Source organism: Muntiacus reevesi, chromosome 2 (assembly GCF_963930625.1).
Source record: "Muntiacus reevesi chromosome 2, mMunRee1.1, whole genome shotgun sequence".
Lineage (NCBI taxonomy): Eukaryota > Metazoa > Chordata > Mammalia > Artiodactyla > Cervidae > Muntiacus > Muntiacus reevesi.
In genome coordinates this window covers 269,998,328-270,016,706 of record NC_089250.1, presented here as the reverse complement: position 1 = coordinate 270,016,706, position 18,379 = coordinate 269,998,328, and the positions used below count along the sequence as shown (strand labels likewise).

Below are 18,379 nucleotides of genomic sequence, written 5' to 3'. Positions count from 1 at the left end.
AGCTTTGAGTTCTGATTAAAGGCTTTGCCACACTTTGTACATTTATAATGCTCCTCCCCTGTATGAATTCGCTGATGTTGACTAAGATTTGAGCAAGACATAAATGCTTTTCCACGTTCCTTACATTCATAAGGTTTCTTGCCAGTGTGGATTTGCCAATCTTGACTAAGCTTTGAATTCTGATTAGAGCTATTGCCACACTCTGTACCTTTGAAAGGTTTCCATCCTGAATGAATTTTCCTGTGTCTACTTAGACTGGATGAGTTAGTAAAGGCTTTCTCACATTTCTTACACTTGTAACTTTTCTGCGGATCCTGAATATTCTGCTGTTGAGTAAGATTTGAAGACTGATTAGAAATATCACTACATTCACAATTATAAGTCTTCTCACCTGTATGTGTACTCTTCTTTAGTGGAAGACCTGATGCTTGATAAAAGATATCCCTACATGTACTATTTTTAGAATCCTTGTCTGAAGATTGAGGTCCCTGATGTTTCATAGGGTTAGAGTCTTGTTCAGCTTTAGACCCAGTTTCATTGCATGAATAGCTTCTCACTCCATTGTAAATATTCTTGTAATTATTGGGGGTAGAGCTCTTACATAAGGCCTGACTCGTGTTATTACATGTGAGAAGTTGTTCCATATTAACCATATCATGATGTGTATTGAACAATGATCATGGGATTAACTCTTTTCCTTTATTATCAACATTACACATTTTGGAACAGAGAGAAACTGTCGGTGGAAGAATAATGACCCCTTGCTCACAGATACCTCAAATTGATTATATTGTGAGTTTTCCCCATCATTTTTAAATTTCTGGTTTTCAGACGTGCTTGAATGTATGTGTAATTGAAGCCTGTGTTGAGAGTGGTTTGAATGAGTATTTGCAGTAGAGACTGGATGACTTTCCAGATTTTCCACATTTCACTTCAGAGAACGTGTATGTTTCAAAAAATGATTTAAGCCTTTGCTTGAAAAGATACACTTCTCTGCAGATGTTGATAACTGAAATGGGTGTTTTCCCCAATTTGACTCACATTGCTCATTTCTTTTGGCAGTAATGTCTGCATTATGTGAAACTGTCTCAGTTCCTTTATGTCCATATAAAGTTCTTCTAGGCCTTTTACAAAGCCCCGTATATTCCTGGTCTTTCCTTAAACGTTCATTTCCAAGATGAGCTCTTCCATATGTTCCTAGGTTTGCCTTTTGGATTAAATTTTCTAACTTTGGACTCTTTGACATCAAAGCACAGGTGTTGTGAGAAGACATAGCTGAAAGATACCAAATAAAAGTTTATCAAAGTAAAAGATACCAAATCTACTATTCTCAGTGAATATTCTTTAAAATGTAGAGAAAATAGAGACACAAGAATCAAGATGCAAGAGGATTAGGCAGACTTGGAGTTCATCTCTCTCCACAAATGCATCAACCATACATCAGAAATGAAACAGCTCTCACAGAGGCCCCTCTGAACACTAGCAGAGGACCTACAACACCTGAAAGGACAAGAAAGATTCCCACTTAGCCAGGTAGGACCAAAGAAAGAAGGAAGAGGAGAGGAAGTGGGATGGGACCTGCAACACTTGGGGGGGGGGGATCTGAAGAGAGGAGGTCTCCATGTCCGGAGAAGCCTCTCACTGGGGGAGCTCAGTTGGGACAGAAGGGGAGCCTCATTCTCTGTGGGAAGAGAACATGGCAACAGTCTGTGGCAGAAGGACAGAGTGAGACCTGCACATGGGGTACTGACCCCTGCCCTGTCCACCCGCCTGAGAAAGTGTCCACTGCTGCAGACAAGGGCTGGGTGCTGGAACGTGGGGTGTGGAGGGCAGACCCAGGCAGAGGGCTGCTGTTGGCTGTGAGGAGACATCCTGAGGGAACCGGAGGGAGGGAGAAGCTCTCTAAATGGGTTGCTTGTGGAGGAAGCCTGAACCACCATAGAGCAGAGCGCCATTGTTGAGTGATGCCCGAAGGGAAAAACCCCACCACAGCCTCTCTCCCCCTGTGCTGGCCCCTCATCCCTGGCAGTAGGAAGGGCTGCCACCCAGATGGGCTCTATTGAGCCCCCTCCGTGGCCTCCCCAATGCCCCTCCTCCACCGTCAGCCGACTCCTGTGCTCTGGGGCAGCCTCTGGAGCAGACACCTGTGCGTGGGCCACATGCTCAGATGGAGCTGAAAGCACAGCTGAGCCCCAGGGTTAAGAAAGAAAAGCTGAAGTCTCTCCTCGCAGCTGCGCTAACCATGCTTTTACACAGGCAACCGGCTTTGTCAACTCAGTCCCTACAGAGCATCTGAAGGACAACCAGGGCTCCCCCAGTCATGGAGGTGTAGCTTTAGCAACTGTAGACTTTGTGGGGATGTACATGAGGGGCTGGGGCCAGGCCACAGTCTGAGCTCCCCCAGTGCAACACAGTGGATCCAGCTCCATGAAAGCAATTCTGGGCCCTGATTTCACTGGATCTTTGCTGGTGACTTGGTGAAAACAACATCTGAGAGACACCAGGGCCATGTGCAGAGATACCCATGGTTGAGGTGGGGCCAAGTGCAGTGCCGACCAGGGTCACATGAAACTCACACAACGCGTGAGCACACCGCGAGGGGAACATCCCCAGAACAGGAATCCTCAGGGGCTTCTCTCCCAGGGGGTGTGCTCCAATCACACCTGCCTCCACCATAGATCAGAATCACAGTGAAGAAAGAGATCTGGGGGCTCTGTTCCACCAACCAGGGAGCAGACCCACCACAGACAGGGCGGTGACAGCCACAGAGCCACGGGGAAGCTCCCCTCAACAGCCAGGGCAGGCTCGGGTCACAGTAACAGCAATCAAAGCCCAGATCAAGGGGAGAAGGGCACAAGTCTGTGGACCAACCTCACCCCCCAGGGGGAAGACAACAGACCAAGAGGAGCTAGGATCCTGCAGCCTGCAGAACAGACCACAAACCCAGAAAATGTGACAAAATGAGAGGACAAAGAAGTATGGTGTAGAGGAAGGAGCAAGACAAAAAGCTACAAGAACCACTAAATGAAGAGGAGACAGCAGTCTAATGATTACTTTCTGACTTAAGTCATCTTAAATGGAGACACCACTAGGTGCCTTCTAACTCTTTAACCCACTTCTGATTTTAGCGTGTCCTATTAGATGTTTCGGAGAAGGCAATGGCACCCCACCCCAGTACTCTTGCCTGGAAAATCCCATGGACGGAGGAGCCTAGTAGGCTGCAGTTCATGCGGTCGCTAAGAGTCGGACACGACTGAGCGACCTCACTTTCACTTTTCACTTTCATGAATTGGAGAAGGAAATGGCAACCCACTCCACTGTTCTCCTCTGGGGAATCCCAGGGACGGGGGAGCCTGGTGGACTGCCGTCTACGGGGTCGGACAGAGTCGGACACGACTGAAGCGACTTAGCAACAGCAGCATTAGATGTTTCAATCTAAACATCAGAAATGATACTGACGTAGGTCTAATCAGAAAGTGAGGACACAAGGGACAAAGTCTGGGGAAGCTGATAACAAGATTAACTAATAAAGAAGTAGTTCTTGAGAAATTAAATAACCGACTCTCTTTGCTGTACAACATTGTAAACCAGTTATACTCCAATGAGAACATTTTTAAAAGATTATATTACCTAAAAATTGTAATAGCTTGAAACCATTAAAAAGTATAGTGGAAAATGTTTTAGGATCTTATGCCAATTTATTTGAAAATTCTTTGAGCTAACTGAATATATTTAAGTCTTTTAGCATTGAGGAATTGCGGCAAATACACTTAACGTTTCATATGAGTTCATATGAAGAAAACAGAAACTTTGAAGTAACACTGATTTGCATTCTTTCTCTTTAGGGAGGTTTTGGTTTATGCAGTGAAGAAATTACTTAAATTTAAAATGTATAAGATCATATTTGTAGCTTCCAGTGTTTTAGAAATTATAAGTCAGAAAAAACCCGCAGTATGTCTACAATTCCACTCACATACTACCATCTAGCGGTAGAAACAAGCTTTAATAGGAGCGTCTTAGAGTTATTCAGAAACGTGCACAGTTTTCCTAGGGCCCCCAGGAAATGCAATAGTAATTGATTCATGCAGGTTGTCACAGGCCAAGAGGAGGTTTTCAGTTCTCACTGTGATTGAGAAAAGTAATCAGTGGAGATGAATTCAGGAATGACTTAAGAGACAGGATGGGGCATGTGATATCCGCCTAAGACAGCAGCAGAAAGAAACCCAGGCTTCTCTAAAATCATTTCCACTGAAGCAGATCTTCCCAAACCACATGACAGAGGATGAATTCCTTACTGATCCTTGGACCTGTCATTGAGTCATTGGCTCCATCCATTCACACCTACCTGTGTATATGGCTGGCATCTCCAGTCTCCTTACATCCCAGGGATTCTTCATTTGCTCCAGAAAGGTGATCAGGTCCGGCTTAGAGACCACAAGACCTGCTATCAGGACAAGGAGTGTTTGTGTTGCTAGAGACTCATCAGTTTCCACTCCAATATGTATTCAGGTGAGAAGAGAAGGCACGTGTGCTAAGTCGCTCCAGTCATGTCTGACTCTTTGCCACCCTATGGACTATAACCCACCAGGCTCCTCTGTCCATGGGATTCTCCAGGCAAGAATACTGGAGTGGGTTGCCATGTCCTCCTCCAGGAGATCTTCTCAACCCAGGGATTGAACCTACTTCTTTTACGTCTCCTGCATTGGCAGGCAGGGTCTTTACCACTGGTGCCACCTGGGAAGCCCGGAGAAGGCATGGTAGAATATTAATACAGTCTAGAAATAAAGTATTTGGGGACATCATTTCCTAGGCTGTATTAACATTCTCTGGTGGCTCAGCTGGTAAAGAAACCACCTGCAATGTGGGAGACCTCTGTATTGATGCCTGGGTTGGGAAGATCCTCTGGAGGAGAGAAAGGCTACCCCCTCCACTATTCTGGCCTGGAGAATTCCATGGACTATTCCATGGGATCGTAAAGAGTCGGACACAATACTGTAATCTTGCTCATTATATTAACACTCTAGAGAAGGCATGGTTGAATATTAATATAGCCTAGAAAATTATATCCCCAAACACTTTATTGAATGTACTTTTATAACACTAACAAATACATAAAGAAAAGATCTTGAGATTCTAGTCAAGTACTACTAAGGCCAAAGTAAATAACTAGAAGAAATCTGATTTGAAAAGGAGAGTGGCACCCTCTTATACCACAGAACCTAGAGAATTACCACTAACCTAGAAGAAGGAGGCAGATCACATCAAGCAAAAGTCAGAATCATAATGAATCATCATGAAGTCTTCTTTCTCAACTCAGAAACACCCATTTTCCCATAGAAAGCAGGGATCTAAAACTATTGTAAGAAGCAGAAGATTCCAGGAGACATTCTAGAAATACAGGAACCAAAACCCAGCGGGTAGATAAGGGATTCTGGAAAGAAGTTATCCTCACCCAAGGAGGCCAAGTTCCTGTAGTTCTCTAACATCACGTCCCTATACAATTCCCGCTGACCGAGGAACAGGCATTCCCACTCCTCTTGAGTGAAGTCTATGGCCACATCCTGAAACGTCAGCCGTCCCTGAAATACAAAGTACAGATGCCATGGGGCCGTGGGAAGACTTCCTAATGTGACCCAAGATGAAACCAGTCAGAGAAATGGTTTTGATTTAGGAGAGTGGCTGATATTATACAATATAATTTTTACACAGTAATGTTTTCTACCACATTTTTAACCCCAAGAAAAGAGGATGAGATATGATCCATCAACCACTACAGAAATTCTTCTGATTTAGAAGAGAAATTACAAAATAATCAGATCAACATTGGCATATGTATTTTTGAGTGTTGTACTCAGTTGACAGAGGATTAACTGTCTATCAAAAGAAACAGGAAATATTTTTAAAAAGCACTTCCTGATCCAAATGTTCTGGAGTGGGCTCAGTATGTCACATTGTTAACAAGCTTATTTGAACTAGTAATGTTGAAAATTCTCCTCCATGAGTGACAATGTTTGAACAGCAACGAAGCAGAATAGTAAGGAAAGAATTCATATTTAACTTTGAACTTTAAGTGCTTTACAGATTTTACAAGTCTGATAGGATAGTAACCTCGGTGACAAGAATCACTTTAATGATCTGGTACATACTATATATCTTTCTGACAGTTTTTCACAGTCTTGAATGTATAGCAGAAATAAAGTAAAATCAATAATGCTGCTGTTGCATCTTTTGGCAAATATTTTAACAAACATTCTTTAAATGATAGCTTAACTTTTACTTCAGTTTATGACTCTAGACTTTAATAAAACACAGACAAATGCACAGAGCTAACTCTAATGAAAGTTTATAGAAATTTCTGTACTTGTAAATAATACTAAAAACAAGAAAAGTGTTAGTCACTCAGTTGTGTCCTACTCTTTGCAACCCCAGGGCCTGTAGGCTGCCAGGCTTCTCTGTCCATGGGATTCTCAAGGCACGAATACCTGAGTGGGTAGCTATTCCCTGCTTCAGGGAATCTTCAAAAAAGAAAAAGAAAAACATCAATCAAATGATGTTAACATGTTCATTCATACAGACATACACTAAAATGGGATACTTATTAATAGTAATAGAGAAAAATTGTGATGTCAATAAAAGCAGGATAATTTTTAACTGATTGAAAGTGTACATAAATATTTGAGGATGATATTATTTTAATTTTTAAAAATAGACATGGGTGCAGACATACACAATGATAAAAAATTAGAGAGCTCTGGTTCTGAATCTTTTCATGTCCTGCAAAGTCTGTATCATTTGCATGGAGCTATATTTTAAAATTTAACACAGTTGAACATAGATTAGCACTAATATGATTCTTGTAAACATTTTGGAAAATACAGAAATGTGACGAGAATCTATCTGTGATGTGAGTGTGGAGTGTACTGGAAATGATCAGGACTGGGCTTGAGTGATGAAAACCCCCACTCCTAAACCCCAGCATTTCTACTAAACACGCGTGAGTGTTGTCAATTTCCAGTGGCTCAACAACAAAAACAAGGGCGTTTGCCATCTGCCTCTGGGGAAAATGAACCCTTTAGTGCTCCAACTGTTGACTTCAATTCCCTCGAGGGAGTTCAGGGTGGATTGCAGCACTCTGCTCCAGCAAAATCTGGTGGCACAGGTCTTTAGAGAGTTAGATATTTTCAAGAACTGCTTTCATGATCCCAATCCTTGCGTCTCTTCATATCTAGAAAAGCACTAAACCACTAAATGATGACATCAGCTCCTCACGACTGGCAGAAAACCTTCTGTAAAGTAAGCGCTTGACTGCACTGAACTCCCCCTTCACCAAAATCACATACTGACCTTCCCCCACTGTCTCTTTGGAGCAGTCTCTCAGAGCTATCTGAGGTGCTGTATCCTGGGCGGCTGTCCTCATTTTGCCCCAAATAAAACTTAATTCACATCTCTCAAATTGTGCATCTGTTTTAGCTGACAGTGTTCATTTTTCAAAGCAAAGAGTGACTAAGAAGATACGGCATTTCCTCATTAACTGTGATAGGCATATCCATCACTTTTTCTTTCCAAGACCCTTGTTCAAGACAGAAAAAAAAAAAAAAAAATGAATTTCATAGCGTGGAAATCTCACAGAAGCACTTGGACCAGTGAACATCAGCGGTCATAGGGTACATGGAAAAATGCATTATCACTGTCAGGTATTTTGGCAATATTAGGAAAACCATGTTCTCAATCTATCAAGAAAAATGTCAGTTTTCTGCAATTTCCACCTCCTATATACCTCCCATGATCTGTAGCTTAATAGTCCATTTTTTAGTACATATTTCTTATCAGTATAGAGGATTGTCTATGCTACTTTAACTTCTGACAAGTTCTGGAATGCTGAGTTCATTCTATTAACAAGGACATTTTTTTTACTCCTGTTCTTCCTGTTCTAAAGAGCTGAATTGCATTCACATGTAAATTCATCACGGCATTTCCACGACTTCCCTAAGATCCCAGCACCGAACCACATCCCAATGGGAATCTCAGATACCAGTGCCTCCCCGTGTTCATCTCTCACAAAGTGAATGTATTCAACATTGAAAGTCACTATTTCATGCTGAGAATTCAACATGCTTTAGAGCCGGGATACAGACAATGGAGAAAAGGCTCTGGGACATCAGGGAGATGAAACCTGAAGAGCTGGTTTTCACTATTAAAAAAAAAAAAAAGGAAAAAATAAGGTGATAACAAGCATTCTAAGCAGAAAAATTAGCAGCAGAGAACTAAAGGTTTGCAGTCCAGGCATTTCAGGAAGAAAAGCAGACACAGCCCCAGACCCAAGACAGGACACACACCTGAAAAGCTGCCATTTCCTCCTCTTCTTCCTCCTGCTCTGCGTCTTCTCTGGGGATGTTACATCCCAAACTCACATCTGCATGTTGAGTAAATACCTTCAAAAGCATCCATGCAGCTGTTTAACCTGCAACTGCTGCAGGGAGAGAAGAAAATGTTTTCCTGTTTCCCTCACCCTTTTCTGAGCTCCTTTTCGACTTTCTGTGTTCCCTATCTGTAGTGGGGAATCAAGACTAACCTGATAATGCTAATCACGTCCTGGTGCTCTACACTATTTGCAAATCGTCCGGGCTAGTTCTTCTCCTTCCTTTTCGAGTTACAGAGAACAGTTCACGAGAGACAATGGACCCTCCTTCTGGGCTAGCTGACCCAGCCTTGAGGGTTGTGAAAAAAATGCAAGAGGAAGACCCGCATTCAGAGCCCTGAGGGGAAACCTCACACCCGCAGACCTCAGGAAGGGAGGGTTTAGGGAGGAAACTTCTAGAAACAAAGAAGGTCAACCTGATACCCTGGGGAGGGGCTCTTTCTAGGATGGGTGTGGTGGTCCACAGCATGCCTGTACCCTTGGGGTCTGGGAGGGGAGAGGTGAGTGAGTGGTGGGAATCACCTGGGGGTCTTGGGTTCCTGTCAGGCCTTACTTGCAAAATTCTTCTCAAAGATCTCCCTTGTCCTTAGTTTTTTTCAGCACCCCTCTGCAGCCTGGGGACACAGGTTTTCACAAAGTGATTTGCTTTCTGACCACCTCTCTGCAGGCGTGGCACCTCCAACTTCAGAGACCAGGAGCCTGGAGGCATTTCCTTCCCTGCTTTCTTGGAAAAGAAACTGTTTCAGGAAGGGGGACCCCTTCCAGGGCCCGAAACTGGGCTCTAGTCTAACACTTGGAAATGAATTGTCTAAGGAGATGCATGTGCTGACAAAGCAAGAGATTTTATTGGGAAGGGCACCTGGGGGAGAGCAGAGGGGTAAGGGAACCCAGGAGAACTGCTCTGCCACGTGGCTAGCAGTCTTGGGTTTTATGGTGATGGGATTAGTTTCTGGGTGGTCTTTGGCCAATCATTCGAATTCAGAGTCTTTCCTGGAGGCCCACGCATCGCTCAGCCAAGATGGATGTTAGCAAGAGGGATTTGGGGTAGTGGACGGAAGTGGACGGAGACGCGGTGTCTCCTTTTGACCTTTCCCCAACTCTTCCGGCTGGGGGTGGTTTATTAGTTCCTTATTCCTTATCAGGATCTCCTGTCACAAAACAGCTCTTGCAAAAGGTTACTATGGTGCCTGGCCAGGGTGACTGGATTCAATAAGTGTGCTTCTCCTGACAAAACCAGGGGTAGCAGGAGGCCTGGCGTGCTCCAGTCCACGGCGACTGAGCCACTGAACTGAACTGAACTGAGCAGGACACGCTAGGTTCACAGTGTGTATGGGCGGAGGCAAATGCCTCTGAAAACGATGCCTTAAATGCTCTCTGATGACCAACCAAGGAAGTAATGTTCGGTGTTCTCATAAGTTACATCACACATGACTTAACACCTGAGAATGTTGTTGCTCTACTTCCTGTGTGTGTTTTTCTAGGTTTTATGAATCAACTGGTACAGTTCATTCTCTGCTCCATTTAGAGAGCTCTATTTTCCCACATCTTTAAAGTATAATGACCAAGGAAAAATTGAAACTAGAACCATATTCATCTTTCTCATATTATGTATTCTAAAAAATATTCAGTCTGCATTCACCAGTACTAACTTTGTACAAGATTTAGTTTCACAGCAGAAGTGAGAATAAAGTATAGACATTGCCCACATACCTCTTATTCCCACATGTGGACAATCTCCCTACTGAGCTTGCCCCACAAGAGCGAGCATTTGTGACCACTGCTGAATCTACATGGGCAGTAAATAGATCAACTCTCTAGTTTGCCCCTGTGTTCCTCTTTTAGGAATGTGCACTCCATACCTCTAGATAAGTGTTTAATAACATGTGTTCATCATGACAGTTTAACACAAATTATTTCATGGTCCTGAAAGTTCTCTAGACTTAGTATATTCAAAGTCCCTCCTTTGAAACCCACAGTAATCATGGAGCTTTTTAATCTCTTCTTTATTTCTCACTAGATTCCCAGGTGACTGAGGGGTAAGGACTGGACTCTGCCTGCCGATGCAGGATATCCACGTGATGCAGGTTCAATCCTTGGGTCAGGAAGATCGCCTGGAGGAAGAGATGGCAACCCACTCCAGTATCCTTTCCTGGGAAGTCTATGGACAGATGGGATCCTGGCAGGATACAGCCCCTGGGACCACAAATATTCAGACACAACTGAGCACACATAAGAACATTAACCACACCAAATACTTTGGCCATCTGATATGAAGAACTGACTCATTTGAAGAGACCCTGACGCTGGGAAAGATTGAAAGGGGGAGGAGAAGGGGCCGACAGAGGATAAGGTGTTTGGATGGTATCACTGACTCAATGGACGTTCGTTTGAGCAAGCTCCAGGAGTTGGTGATGGACAGGAGACCTGGCGTGCAGCACTCCATGGGGTCGCAGAGTCAGACACGAGTGAGCAACTGGACTGAACTGATGGTGAAAATAGGGAGCTGGTGGGAAGCTGCTGTTTACCACAGGGCGCTCAGCTTGGTGCTCTGTGCTGAGAGAGGGGTGAAACGGAGACCACGGGAGGGAGGGCCAAGAGGGAGAAGATTTATGGATACTCACGGCTGATTGATGACGTCACAGAGCACAAACCAGCACCACATTGTAAAGCAATTATGTTCCAATAAATAAATAAATCAATGTCTCAAAAGGAAAGAAGCTAAGCAGACTGGTCACCGGCGGTGGGAACCCGTCTGACCCTGCGGGGACAAGGGCCACACCCCTGGCCCAGGAATCCCCCACGTGCTGTGGGGGAGACTGAGCCTGTGCCCCACAGCTGCTGAGGCCGGGCGGGCAGCTTGCTCTTTCCATGGGCAGGAGGCAAAGAAAGATGCTCACCAGCGCTGAACAATAAGGAATGCAGAGCAAAGCTACAGGGATGCATCACCGCAGGCCGGTCAGAACAACGAGCAAAAAGCCCACTAATAATATCATAAACGCTGAAGGCGCTTGGAGATCAGGGAACCTCCTACATGGCTAGAGGGAATGTAAGCTGGTGCAGTCACGTGGCTGGACCGTGTGGAAGTTCCTTAAAAAACATAACCTCCTGACATTTAAGAAAATGAAGTCCATGAAAACTAGACAAAACAGATTAATCAACAAATTGACAACTTTTATACTTTTTAGTAAATCATCTCCAATTTTGAAATGACCAGTTTTCATTTAGCATTTCTAAATTCTCTAAGTTAAATGTGTAAGAATACACATACGCTCAAATATTCCTTCTTGGTTTTCTCACTGCTAACATGTATACCTCCAGATATTTGTATCTTGTATTCAATGTGTGTTATATAAATTATATTATGTATGTATCTTCAGATATTTATATATTGCATTCAAAGTATGCCAAAGCCATGATAAAATAGTTCCTTTAAGCCTTACAAGACACATGTGCTAAGAATGATACAGGGTAAGATTTTATAAATCTTGGCTCAGAATTTTCCCATCATGGCTTCTGATTATTCTTTTTGTGACTTTGTTAAACTTACATTTGCTTAAATGAGCCCCTGAAAAGTTTAAGCTAACAGCAGAACAAAGGACAATTGCAGAAGGTGAGTTTATGACTATGAGTTTAGGTCCTCAGAAAATTCACAGTAAGCCTTGAAGGCCACTGAAGAAGATCAAGGCTACAACCAGGCAGAGAAAATTCCACTACTTGGGGTTCAGACCTGACCCTGGGTGAAGTGCTATGGGTCCCACAGGCTGAGTGTGGAGGGAACCATTCAAACAAAGACGAGCAGGATTCTGATGAGCTCAGAGGGTATCACTGAAGTGGAGCCTGTGCAGTAGACCCTGGGGTTCAGCAAGACTGCTGGTCCCAAGGAAGGGGTCATCTAGTACAGGTGCTCACAGGACTGACTGGTGTGAATTCAAGGACCTGCAGGCTGCCTGCTCCCCAGACAGCCGCTGAGGCAGCAACAGCATGGAGCCGTTCAGGGGAGCTCTCAACAGTACTCCCTATGATCCTTCTTATTAGAACCACCACGGTGTCCAAGTAGATAAAAATCGGAGAGGAGGGGGAGGGGCGGGAGGGCGAGTCTGGGGGAAAAAAAATCGGAGAGGAGATACAATGTAGAAATGGTAGGAAATATATAAAATTATGAGAGGTTTAATGGCAGTAAGGAACTAATTTCTACAGATGCCATCCCCCTGTGCTACAAAGAGTTTATCATTACGTTAAATTTCCTGCAACCTTAAATAGGTGGGAGAGGTTAATGCTGGTGGTGCGTTAATCCTTCATTCATTCCACATCAATTGTAACACTGAAAAACCATTCACTTTTATTCATTAAGGTACATTAATTTGACACAGATGGAATAAAACCTTTTACAATTCTTGTTTGATCCTTGATTAAAATACACATTACAAGCTTCTAAAAACTTTCCTGTTTCTCTGATGAAATTATCTGAGAATGTGATTTACATGGTTTACAAAATGGAGGCTAATTTAGTAAACATGGATGGACATTAATTATGTTAATATGACATTTCCAGAAAGAGTTTTCTATACTTACATCAGATAGAAGAGAAGGTGTACTTACTTCAAGCCTGCCAGATAATATGCATGATTTCTCTATGTTGCTGTTATAAAAATACCTTAGATTTTCATGAACTATTCTTGTTTTATGCTTAAAGAGCAACTGACATAGTTATTGAAAACTTAGAGCAAACTTTTGTCTTACTTTGAATTATTCCCTGAACACTTATATCATGGTGACCACAGAGGTGTTTCACATCAGTGACAAATACATCCATTCAGAGGTTTAGTGTGTATATAACATGACTGTGTTCTTAATCTTATAAATTGGAGAATAAACATAAATGATTCCCACTTCACATAGAAGGGCTTCTCTTACCATTGGGCTACAACCATCAAAAACATAAGTTCATATATACAGTAGAAACAAATCACAGCATGTTATAATTTGAGAGTTGAAATACATTCGTTTTGGTTCCTTAATAATCTCAAATAATGTTAACATAAACAAGGATACATTAATAATAATTGTACCTCTGCAAATATCCACCCCTTCATCTTGTGATCCATACTAACATATCAATTTGTATGTTTTACTTATGGAATACTTGCTACAGAATTTTGCTTCGGGTAATTCAACAAAAGTGGTACGAATGAAATGCTTTCTAGTATGAATACTCTGGTATTGAGTTACTTTTGATGTTTGATTAAGCAGTTATCTACATTTTTTTAATTTAATTCATGTATCTTTCCAAAGAAAACACTCGTTTTTTCAAAATTGTATATTAAGGACCAAACTTTTCATCACTGATTCATTTCCAGGGTTTCTCTGCAGTATGAATTCTCTGATTGTGAGGGAGGCTGTGAGGAAATCCTTTGCCACATTCCTTACATTTCTAACATTTCTCTGCAGCATGAAATCTCTGATGTCCAGAAAGACTTGAACTCTGGGAAAAGGCTTTGCCACATGCTGTACATTTATAAGGTCTCTCCCCAGTATGGATTCGCTGATGTACATTTAAAGCTGAACGCTGCTTAAAAGCCTTGCCACATTCTGTACATTTATAAGGTCTTTCCCGGAATGGATTCGCTGATGTTGAGTTAAACTTGAACTCTGCTTAAAACCCATGCCACATGCTGTACATTTATAAGGCCTCTCCCAAGAATGGATTCGCAGATGTTGAATAAGATAATAATAACGGATAAAGGCTTTGCCACATTCTGTACATTTATAAGGTCTTTCCCCGGAATGGATTCGCTGATGTTCAGTTAAATTTGAACTCTGCTTAAAAGCCTTGCCACATGCTATACATTCATAAGGTCTCTCCCCAGTATGGATTCGCTGATGTTGAGTTAAAGTTGAACACTTCTTAAAAGCCTTGCCACATGCTGTACATTTATAAGGTCTCTCCCTAGTATGAATTTGCTGATGTTGAGTAACACATGAAGAGCAGATAAAGACTTTGTCACATTCTGTACATTTGTATGGTTTCTCCCCAGCATGGATTCCCAGATGTTCAGTTAAAGATGAACTCTGATTAAAGGCTTTGCCACATGCTGCACATTTGAAATGCTTCCTTCCTGTATGAACTTTCCTATGTCTACTTCGATTGGGTGAGTTACTAAAGACTTTTCCACATGTATGACACTTGCAATGTTTCCGGTTACTCTGAATTCTCTGCTGTTGAATAAGTTTTGAAGACTGGTTAACAACTTTACCATAATCATAACAATTATAGGTCTTCTCTCCAATATTCATACTATTAGAAGTTTTAATAGTAAGATTTGAGCTTTGATAAAGTATATTCCTACACTTATGATGTTTAGAATTGTTGTCTGAAAATTGATGTCCTTGTTGTTTCACAAGATATGAGTCTTGGTCAACATTATAGCCAGTTTCATTATATGAAGAGCTTCTCATTCCATCACGTATAATCTTGTAATTATTGGGGGTAGAGCTCCTGCTTAAGGCATTACTCATTTTGTTACACTTGGAAAGTTGTTCCACACTATTTATACCTCCATATGAATTGAACAATGATGGTTGAATAAGGTCTCTCCCATTATTATCAACATTCCAGATTTTGGAACAAGGAGAAAAGAGTTGTTGGTTGGAGAACAAGAAACCCTTGTTAAAGGATCCCTCAAATTGATTGTATTGGGAACTTTCCCCCTCATGTTTAAGTTTCTGGTTTCCAGACATGTTTGAATGTATATTTAACAGACACCTATGCTCAGAGTATAGGTTTGAATGAGTATCTCCAGTAGAGACTAGATAACTTTCCAGATTTTCCACATTTCCCTTCAGAGAACATGTATCTATCAAGAGATGCTGTGGATCTTTGCTGACAAATATACACATAACTGCAGATGTTGATGACTGAAATTGGTCATCTGAAATTGGTTTTTCCTTATTTGATTCACATCCTTGATTTCTTTGGGCAGTAATGTTTACTTTATGGGAAACTGAGCCAATTTGGTTGTGTCCATCATAACATGCTCTCCGCTCTTTACATGCCCTCATAGATTCCCAGTCTTTGGTTAAATGTAAATTTCTAAGGTGATATCTTTCATATATTCCTAGCTTTACTGTTGGGAGTAAATCTTCTAAGCCTGGCTTTTGGGTCCTCAAACACTGGGTGTCATGAGAAGACACAGCTGAAAGATACCAAATAATAAGTTATTCTACTTACCATTTTTGGGGAATATAGTTTACAATATACATAAAATTGGCATACACTTGGCTAGATGAAGCCTAAAACCGAGATAGAAGGAGTCAAAATGGCAGAGGATTCGGAAGACGTGGAGTTCATCCTTTCCACCAAAGCATCAAGAATACATCTTGAAGTGGAAAAATTCTCACAGAGCACTGTGGAACATGGGCAGAGGAACTTGGACATCTGAAAGGACAAGAAAGATTCCTGCTGAGCCAGGTAGTACAAGAGAGTGATGGAGGAAAGGGAAGAGGAAAAGAAGCCGGATGGGACCCGCAAAACCCTGGGGCATCTGAAGAGAGGCGAGGTCTCCACATGCAGGGAAGTCCCTCACTGTGGGGAGCTCAGTTGGGACAGAAGGGGAGCCTCGTTCTCTGTGGGAAGAGAACACGGCAACCAGCATGAAGGACAGAGTGAGACCTGTACGAAGTGTACTGACCCCTGCCCTGCCCACCCAGCCTGACAGGGTGTCCTCCGCTGCAGACAAGAGCTGGGTGGTGGAACGTGGGTTTTGGAGAGCAGACCCAGGCAGAGGACTGCGGTTGGCCGTGAGGAGACATCCTGAGTGGACGGGAAGGAGGGACGAGCTCTGCAAATGGGATGCTTGTGGAGGAAGCCTGAACCACCGGAGAAGCAGAGCGGCGCTGTTGAGTGATACCCGAAGGGAAGAACCTGCTTGCAGCCTCTCTGCCCCTCTGCCTGTCCCTGCCTCTGCAGGCACTAGGAATGGCTCCCACCTAGGTGGGTGATCTCACGATCCCCACAGCTGCTTTCACCTCCCCAGCCTCCTCCCTACCAGGATAGACTCATGGGCTCCAGGGGCACATTCAGAACACACGCCTGTCGGTGGTCCCAATGTACAGGTGGTGCTGAAACCACAGCTGAGCCCCACGGCCTTGTCACTAAGAAAGAAAAGCTGAGATCTCTCCTTGCATCTGTACAAACCATGGTGTTACACCCCACAACTGGCTTGGTAAACTCAGCCCCAACAGAACATCTGGATGGAAATGAGGCTCTGGCAGTCAAGACCAGTCTGGCTTTAGCAACTGTAGACATTGTAGGCCCACACATGAGGCATTTGGGCCAGGTCACAGTCTACATTGTCTCCATAGCACCACAGCGGGTCCAACTCCACAATGAATATACACCTGGGATACGACCACAGTGGATCTCTGCTGGTGACCTGGTGAAAACATCTGAGAGACACCAGGGTCAAGTGCCAGCATACCCATGGTTCAGGTGGGGCCAAGGTCAATGCCAACACAGGGTCACATGAGAGCTGGAACTGCACCTGACAGATGACACGCAGAGCACTCTCCGAGGAGAACATCCCCAGAGGAGCAACACTCAGTTGCTTCCCTCCCAGTGGGTGTGTTCCAGTCCCACTAGATCAGAAACACCACAGATCAGAGCAGAGCTCATTTCAGATCTGGGGCCTCTGCTCCACCAATCAGGAAGCAGACCACGACACAGACAGTGACAGCCACAGAGGAAAGGCGAAGCGGCCCTCAAGATTCGGGCAGGCTCTGGTCACAATAGTAACAATCAACCCCCTCTCAAGGGCATAAGGGCACAAGTCTCTGGACCACCTAACCCACCACGGAGCAGACGCCATAGCAAGAAGAACTAGGATCTGCAGCCTGCAGAACAGAGACCACAAACACAGAACATTGGACAAGATGAGATGACAAAGGAGTATGGTGCAGAGAAGTCAAGTTAGAAACGTACAGGAACAATGAAGCGAGGAGAATTTGAGCAGTGTAATGAGCAAATTTTTCTTTAAGTAATCAAATTTACAAACAAAACGTTTTTACAAATGCTAATGCCTATTAGTTATTTAACCCAAATACCACTCACGTTGTTATCTAAGCATGTTCTAATAGAGTCTAAAATAGTAAATGATATTGACCTAGAACTAATCAGAAATAGATGGTATTAATGATTAAGTCCTGGGATGCCTCACAACAAATAAGATAGATTTAATAAGGTAAGAGTTCTTAACAATTCAAATGAGAAGTGAGACTTGAAAAATATGGTGAGAACACAGGGAACTCTACTCAACGCTCTGTGGTGACCTAGATGGGAAGGAAATCTCCTCAAGAAGGGAAATGTGTATATGTACCTCTTAGTCTTTCTGTATAGCAAACCTCACATAACATTGTAAAATAGCATTATTGGAACAGAAAAATTTCTTCTTAAAGATTTCTCTATATAATCTATAAGCTTAATATGGAAGAACAATCAGAAAAAAGCGCTGTGGGAAATGTTCTAAACTCGGACGTCAATACTTTGTTTAAAAACTCTGTGAGTGAAATTAATATATTAAAGCATTTTAGCATTAATGAATTGGGACAAACATACTTAATACATCTAATGTTAGTTCACAGAAAAAAAAGGAGCTGTAACATAAAATTCAGATTTGCATTTTCTCATTTTAGTGATTTGTCTTATGTGAAGAAGGAATTCATAGGGCCTGGACTCCATCTCAGGCCTGTCTGTGCTGATCGTGCTCAGCCACCTCTCCAGTGGACTCTGAACTCTCTGCTTAGTGCCTGTGGGAAAGACAATGGAAGGATAATACCCCCTCCAGACAGGGGAACCTTGAAGATCATATCCAGGTTCCTCATCACCTAAGAGCAAACAGACACTAATCACCCCTGCCTCTGGACACTATCTATCAGAATGTAAGCACAGGTTATCGGTTATTAACT

At 42.9% G+C, this 18,379-nt stretch overlaps 1 protein-coding gene and 1 pseudogene across 1 annotated transcript in view; one reads left to right on the top strand and one right to left on the bottom strand.

Annotated features, from left to right (window-relative positions):
• The window catches only part of LOC136157556 (zinc finger protein 678-like), a 466,372-nt pseudogene that overhangs the window by 145,216 nt on the left and 302,777 nt on the right, over positions 1 to 18,379 (bottom strand).
• The window catches only part of LOC136157568 (zinc finger protein 135-like), a 466,540-nt gene that overhangs the window by 146,529 nt on the left and 301,632 nt on the right, over positions 1 to 18,379 (top strand). The window lies entirely within an intron of this gene.